Genomic DNA, 7516 nt, shown 5'->3' with positions numbered 1-7516 from the left:
TAGTTCCTTCCAGGCGGGACAATAAATCCAGAGGTCGAGCAGGCTATACCTTTTGTGAGGTGTAGTTTGTAAGCCCCTTTGCACTCGTTAGATTTAGGTTCGAGGCACTACTTATTGGTAGTCCTCACCTTAGTCTTAGGGTCCGAGGCTGACCAACATTCTAATAAAAATGTCAACTTAAACCAAAATTATATTGTTAAAATGTAAAGCCCAACATAGGATAGTCCGAGCACCTCTGAGTCTCCCTCAGAATCAAGTGCTCCTACTTTACCTCTTTTGGTTTTCATTCCAAAATGTAACTCCTAAGTTGATTAATTCCTCCTTGAAATTCTTAAAGGACCAAAACCTTTAAGCAAGACTTTCATGAATTTCAAAAATCAAATCTTAGCCAATGTTTAAATGACTTCGAATAAAGCAAAATCACTAGTTTAATCAAAAGTTTTCCCAAATCAAAACTTGGGATGTAATTAACCATAGGGGCTTGCCCCTATGGGATGTTTGTACCCCAGAAATAAATAAACCTCACTCGACCAAACATCGAGTGGGGGAATCTCTGTTAATAATTATAAATTTTATTATTGAGTTCATAAGGAAATGATATTTTTGCTCTTCGGGGTAACATGTCATGTTCTTATGCCGTACTCGATTATAAAATAAGCAATCCGTTTGAGGATACAAAAATTCTCCAACAGCTGCCCCCTCCACTTTGCATAAACCTTGGGCCCCACCATAATTTGGGGCGGCATCCAGCTTTGCTGGACCTTATTTCTGCCCGGAGTAACTAGTGCCGGTCCTTCTAGACACGCTGGATCGATTCCTCCTGTATCGATCTAATAGTATTTCAGCATTTTCATGAGCTATAGAAATATTTATGTCACTTCTATTTTTCCTATTCAATGTTGTCTTGAAAATTGTATTAGGAATTATACGTTCATTTGAGATTGGGTTCCAACTTGAATAGTGATAAAAAAATTCACCCAAAATAATACATTAGTTTATTTCCAAGAATTTGGTGAAATTTTAGGAAGATAATCATTTTTTTTTGTCAATTAAAATTTTATCCAACATAGTAGAGTAGATAAGGCATGTTTCTTCTATTCTTAAATTATTTTGTAAATAATTTGTTGAATAGTAGCCCATTAGTATGAAGTAAATATTCAATTGTGCTCGTTTTTGACCAATTCTAATCATGTTGTATTATCAATAGTTTCATCGTAACTTTTTGAGGCTGGCTTTTCGAATCCTCCTCCATTCTAGTAGAGTGCTAGATGAGTTATAAATACTAATTGTTCTACACAATCATGTTACCTTATGTTATCACTTTAGAAAGATAATCACTTTTTTTTTTTGCAACTATCTTCCACCAAAAACACACCACCTCCAGCACAATACATTCAAATACATTAGTCCTCCACAGTTCAAATCACCTATTCTCACAAACAAGCAACTCAACAACATATATGCAACCTATCCAGTCTCAATATTTTGCCTTAGTGAACCGAAATTCCACAACCATTATCATTTCTCCCTTGTTTCTGTATAGCTGCAACCACTTTCCTAAGAAGCCACACCTGATTCTCTCTCCCAATATTAATTTTACCAACTCAAGCTGTCATCACTCTTACTCTGTCCATCACTACAAAGATCCACATAAGCAAACATAATCCACCCATCAATCTACCTCAAAGTCATCGTCAGTCTACCTTAGGTATGTCATTGCCAAACCTTCTCTACAAAATATTGTTCTCTTTTAAGGGGAAAAAAATCCTTACTTCCATTGAACTAAGAGGAAAGCACGACCCCAGCCTCCTTTGCTCGAGTTAGTATCAAGTACAAAACACACTTTGCCAACTTTAATTTTGCACCTGCTTTTGTTGTAGCCAGTCCTGCATCTCGTGTTTTCTCCCCAAGGAGATTTAACTGCGTCTCTTTTCTTGAAGGTTTGTGCTTTTTTGATTAGCATTACTGCCAGATCAATCACACTGTCTGCCCACAATCTCTTCCTTGTAGTCTTTGACAAATCCATCGCTAAAATCTACCTCAACAATCTCCTCTACTCTTTAACGATAATTGTGGTACTAACTTTTGCCTTCACCCCGAATACACTAACTTTTACCTTCACCCCAATGAGATTTAACTCTCTTTTCTTGAAGGTTTGTATTTGTTTGATTAGCATTACTTCCATATCAATAACACTGACCGCCCACAATCTCTTCCTAGTAGTCTTTGACACATCCATCGGTAAAATCTACCTCAACGATCTCCTCTACTCTTTAACGATAATTGTGTTACTAACTTTTTCCTTCACCCCGAATACACTATCATTACTCTCAATTGACTCTCTCAATTGATACTTTATTCAATGATCCGACTCATGACTTCTCTTACATTAATCTCGTTGTCAACTATTTGCTTGTGATTGGCACTTTTATCTATGATGGATCAATCATACTTATCTTGAGATGCTAACAATCTTTGGGCAACAAGAGCAACAACAATAAAAACAGAACCTCTGACTAATTCATATATTGTCACTATTATTTTCAAACTCTAGTTATCATCTTCTATGCTAAATTGAGTTTTCTATTATTGTTATCATATTGCTGAATATTTATTATAGTGATATGCAGTTTATTATTATAATATTTCCTTATTATTGAGGATGTTATCTTTTAATAATTTTTGTTAATGTTCTCTTCTCTATGTATGCAGGAGCTATTACTTGTGTTCAAACACAAGGTGGTTTGACCAATTATTCCCTATTTCGGTTGGGTTACATAAGGATCAGCCTTAGCTACTTTTTGCTTTGAGTCATGGATGTTTTACTAGACATTTGCAAGAGGATGTACCTTGATGAGTCTTTTTGCTGATGATATTCTTCTTGTTATTAAAACGTGAGAGGGAGTTGTAAGTACTTGAATTATGGAGTCAACATTAGAGACTAAAGTTTTTGCGTGAGTAGTCAAACGGAATTATATGGAGTGTAATTTTAGTAGTAATAGACTAGTTAGGGGTATTGTGACTTTGGACGATCAAGTCGATTAATAGAGACACATTTTAGATACTCGGTCTTTGTTCAGAGTGATGGTGAAACAGCATGGGGATGAATTATCAGGCAGACATTCAAGTTGGTGTTTGAAGTGGAGGAATGCATCGGGCTTGTTGTGTGATAGAAAAAGCACCCCTCAAACTTAAAGGAAAATTCTATTAAGATGGTAGTGAGCTTGCAATGCTTTATGGTACTGAATGTTTGCTTTAAAAGAAGAAGCATATTACTAAGTTAAGTGTGGCAGAGATAGGGATGCTTATGGTGATGAGGGCTTTACCCTTGGAGATAGGGATACAACATTGAGCATAATACTGTGAAAGGTTGGAGTACCTCCAATAGAAGTTAAAGATTAGAGAGAGTCGCCTTAGAGTTTGGTCACCATAAAACGGCGGCCTTCCAATTGACTTGGTTAGGAGGTAGAGGTATTAGATTTGACTAATATTAAGAAGGTAGAGGCCAGACTAAAAAGACTTGTTAGAAAATATAGGAATGACCTTTCTTTATTAGTTTAAACGAGAAATTTGACCTTTAATAGTGACAATGAGAAGAAAGGGATTCACGTAGCCGACCCCACGAGTGGGATAAAGGCTGTTGTTTGTAAATTGTTGTTGTTCTTCTTCTCTTGCATATATAAGCGTTACCTAATGCTTGCCTAATTATAACAATCGAATAAAAGGAAGGCCATTATGCTTCTACATTTAATTTGAATTTGTTATTTTTTTGATGTAATTCCTTCATGGTAGGGAAAAATAGCCCCTTCCCTGTGGGGCCCGAATAATTCGGCCCCGCCTCCGCTCGCCCCCTCCTTTTCTTTTTTCGCGAGAAGTTTTAAGCGGAATAAGTCTGAGGTATATCTTGGAAGCAGATGGGTTTGTAGATAAACACTACCCAGACATTTCGCCTCATTTGTGAGGACTTTATTAATGAGTTTTCTGGTTTTCCCTTGTGGTCTCCGAAAATTTGCCCCGGCCTCGCTCGGCTTTTCTTTTTATCGGCGAGGGAGTTTTAACTGAATAGAGTTCCGAGGTAATTTTGGAAGGCAGATGGGTTTGTAGATAAGAGCACTATCCAGCGATTTCCCCTCATTTTGGAGGACTTTATACTCTGAGTTCTGGGTTTCCTATAGGGCGTTAAGCTGCTATAGTTAATACCCTCTCAATCAGAGAGAGAGCTTTCGATTAAGTTAGTCGTCAATCAGTAGTAGAATACGTGTTATCTGACATAAGTAGCAGCATGGCGTATGGAATTTTAGACATTAGGTTTGGATTTGGCTATTGGAAAAGGTTGAAAAGTTTGATATTTAAAATATGAAAATTTTCATCTCCTAGCACTAATAGCGGATGGTGGAGGAATGGATGAATAGACCCGATCAAGAATCCATCGGTTCGTCGTCCGGGCCACATGGTCCCTGGTCTACTTAGCAGAGGAGTAGTCGACCACCTGACAGAATGATCCTTGTCGGCAGCCATGGGTTGCTTCGCCAGGGACCTTGGTAGACCTGGGTTGGATGTTTGTCTGAGGGGACAAATTTGAATTCACCTTAAGCTAATAGAGGGCTTTGTGCCTATCAATCATATCAATATTGATTCATTCTCAGGATTTAACGCCATTAAAAGCGTATTGGCTCTGGCATAACCGCTATCATTGTGCGGCCATTTGGCGCGAAACTCACTCGGTCAGAGGGCCCGGGTCATAACGTTTACCTGCAGTGCCATTTTGGCGAAACCTGCCGATTAGAGGACACGACCACGTCTACTGGCAAGAGTTGTTTGAGAATGGATCAGTAGTGATATTTCGATTAGGCATTGACTCTTTGTGAGCTAGAGTTTATTTGAAATTTGTCCGCCCAGTAGACTGTTACGGGGGGTGGATAGAATTTGCTTTAAGTGTGGATGGTTGGATTTCCATATTTTAGAAGTATTTGGAATTTAGATTTTCTGGAGTTTTGGATTTTTATGGGTATTTGGGTGGAGCTTGGAAGGCATTAAAAATATTTGTGGACACCCTCGGTTGATATCTTCTTCAACACGGCCTTCATCGGGGTGTCGGGTCATCTTCTCTTTACTGATTGAACCTTGTCAACTCTGATCGGGCTGTCGATAGCAGGATCGGGTTTCGTAGGCTTTATGCTTTTAATTAGTTGAAAATTCCCCTTCCCTTTTATAATCGCCTTTGAAGAGGCCTAATATGATGTATTAAAAATAAATACACCGGTCTCATAGCCGTATACTTGTTTGAGAGTTCGAACCTGTCGACTTCCTATTGTAGTCCGTCTATAGGAGGATCGGGTTCGACAAGAATTCCTTGTCAGCGCGTAGCATCCTAGACGTCATGTGTGACAATAACATGCTCGCGGGGCCCAGCGGCTGTTGGATTGTTATTTTCCCCCTAGTGTACTAGGGTATATAAATACAGTGCACGTGGGGGTATTTTAATATTTATTAGACGCCTTTGTGTGCTTGTAAGGGTTGCAGATCCGGTGGCGTGGTATAGCAGCTTCTGACGTTAGTGGTTCGCTGCTTTACTACCGGAGGACTGTGTGCATATGGTTGCTTCTGCAAGTGGATCGTGAAGTGTACTAACGAGTCTCCTGCTTTGCATTGATTCTCGTATGTTGATTGGATAATCTCCTTATTTGCTTACATGCTGACTGATAATTGACTTGTGGAACGATTATGGTCCTTTGAACTGATGTTTGGTTATTCATCTAAAATGTCCTTCCTTCCTCGTGGTGAATCATTTGCTTTTTCTTGTTTCTTCGTAACCTTGTTTGGAGTTAGCTGATTATTTGAGGTGTTGGAAACTAATACACTCATCGTATGCCAATTATTATTGTCCGCAGTAAGGTCATCGTATTTCTTCAACCATGTGTTGATGTTAATGATGGATGAGCCTGTTGAACTTCATACATTCCACTGACATGCGAAGATGGTTCAAAGTGTTGTGTAGGCAACTTGTTAATAAACATTTTCATCCTAATCAATGTGACGACATAATGAATATCTCAATGAAAAAGTCTTATTCTGATTGCAACCATAATTATTGACTTTCTATCAACTTTTTCTTGATGGATAGATTGATTACATTTGGTGTCCTCCATTTTCAATTACTGTATTCATCATTGCCAAAACATAATGATTTTGAGTCTGGTTCATAGATGTTAAAGGTCTTATAGTATTCATTGGCGATCAACACATACAACAATATTTGAAAAGAACTTATGAATCAATCAATTGACACTAAATACATCTCTTCTGCCACTCGCTTTGATTCAATTTGAGCCGAGACATGTTCAACTTTGCTCACTCCACATTATATGGTTGAATTGTTGCTCAAATAAAATATTATGCCAAAGCTTGCTAGTGAATTTGTGCGCCAGTCTTGTGTTTGGATGAGATTTGGATAGGTCTTCCACACTTTATCTTGAGCTGTTTTTATAACTCACTCAGTCGGATCCTTTATGACTCACTTCAAGTCCAACTTAAGTTTCTTTGCATTTTTGTTCACTTGGGTTAATTTGACATGTTCCTTTGCGATTTGCTTGAATATGGGTCCATGATCAAGTTCAAGTTGTTCAAATCAAAGTCCAAGATTTGTCATTTGAAGTTATATTGTATATGCTCAAGTCCCACAATGAGTTCAAGTCACTATGCAGAGTTTGGCTCAAGTGTGAATCAAAGTCATTATCATTTGATATGAATCAAGTTCATGTCCTTTGCAGTATTGTTCAAGTCTCTGAGTCCTTGTAATTTTGTTCAAGATTTGAGTCTAAGTTCAATTGCTTACTTGAGTTAGGTCCAATTTCATTTCTACTTGGGTTTATTCTTTATTAATCATTTAGTATTTTGTTCAAGAGTCAAGTACAAGTAATCCGTCGTGCTTCTGAGTCAATCAAGTCCAGGTGCCCCAAATTGCTCCAAGTCTTTCGTATTTCAGACAAAATTTCGGCAGCCTGCCCGACGTCTTCCCCCGTTCTTAAGGAGAAAAAATCAAGAAGGCGCCTTACCGCCAGTCACTGAAAACGGTGCACAGTGGATGTTGTGAGACCACCGCGGCGTTTGTATTTGTTGTTTTCTCCCACACGCGCACTCCAAGGCGTGCTGGGGTTTTTAAAAGAGCATTTTTGATAAGCGAATTTGATTCTCCCCCACCCGGGGTACTATATGAGCGACCCCGCCCGCGTAGGTTGCCGCACCGGGTCCCAATCTCATCACGCACACTAAAGGTCGTGCTTGGGGCGGTTTTTTCGGTTCGCACGAATTGAAAGTAAGGTTTTGAGTTAGTAAATTTCATACCTCCGCGGGGTTGTCGTGTGACACGTTTGGATCGAGGGGTGCACTCGCCTATCTCGGTCGTAGGTGCCGCATCAGGGTCCCATCCCACCACGCACACTAAAGGCGTGCTTGGGCGTCTACCGGTCGACGACGAACGTCGAGGAAGAGAGTGGAGGGGATTTTTATTATTATT

The sequence above is a fragment of the Dendrobium catenatum genome, unplaced genomic scaffold, assembly GCF_001605985.2.
Source record: "Dendrobium catenatum unplaced genomic scaffold, ASM160598v2 fragScaff_scaffold_123, whole genome shotgun sequence".
In the NCBI taxonomy this organism is placed as follows: Eukaryota; Viridiplantae; Streptophyta; class Magnoliopsida; order Asparagales; family Orchidaceae; genus Dendrobium; species Dendrobium catenatum.
The sequence above is the reverse complement of the archived record's forward strand: the minus strand, read 5'-3'. Positions refer to the sequence as shown.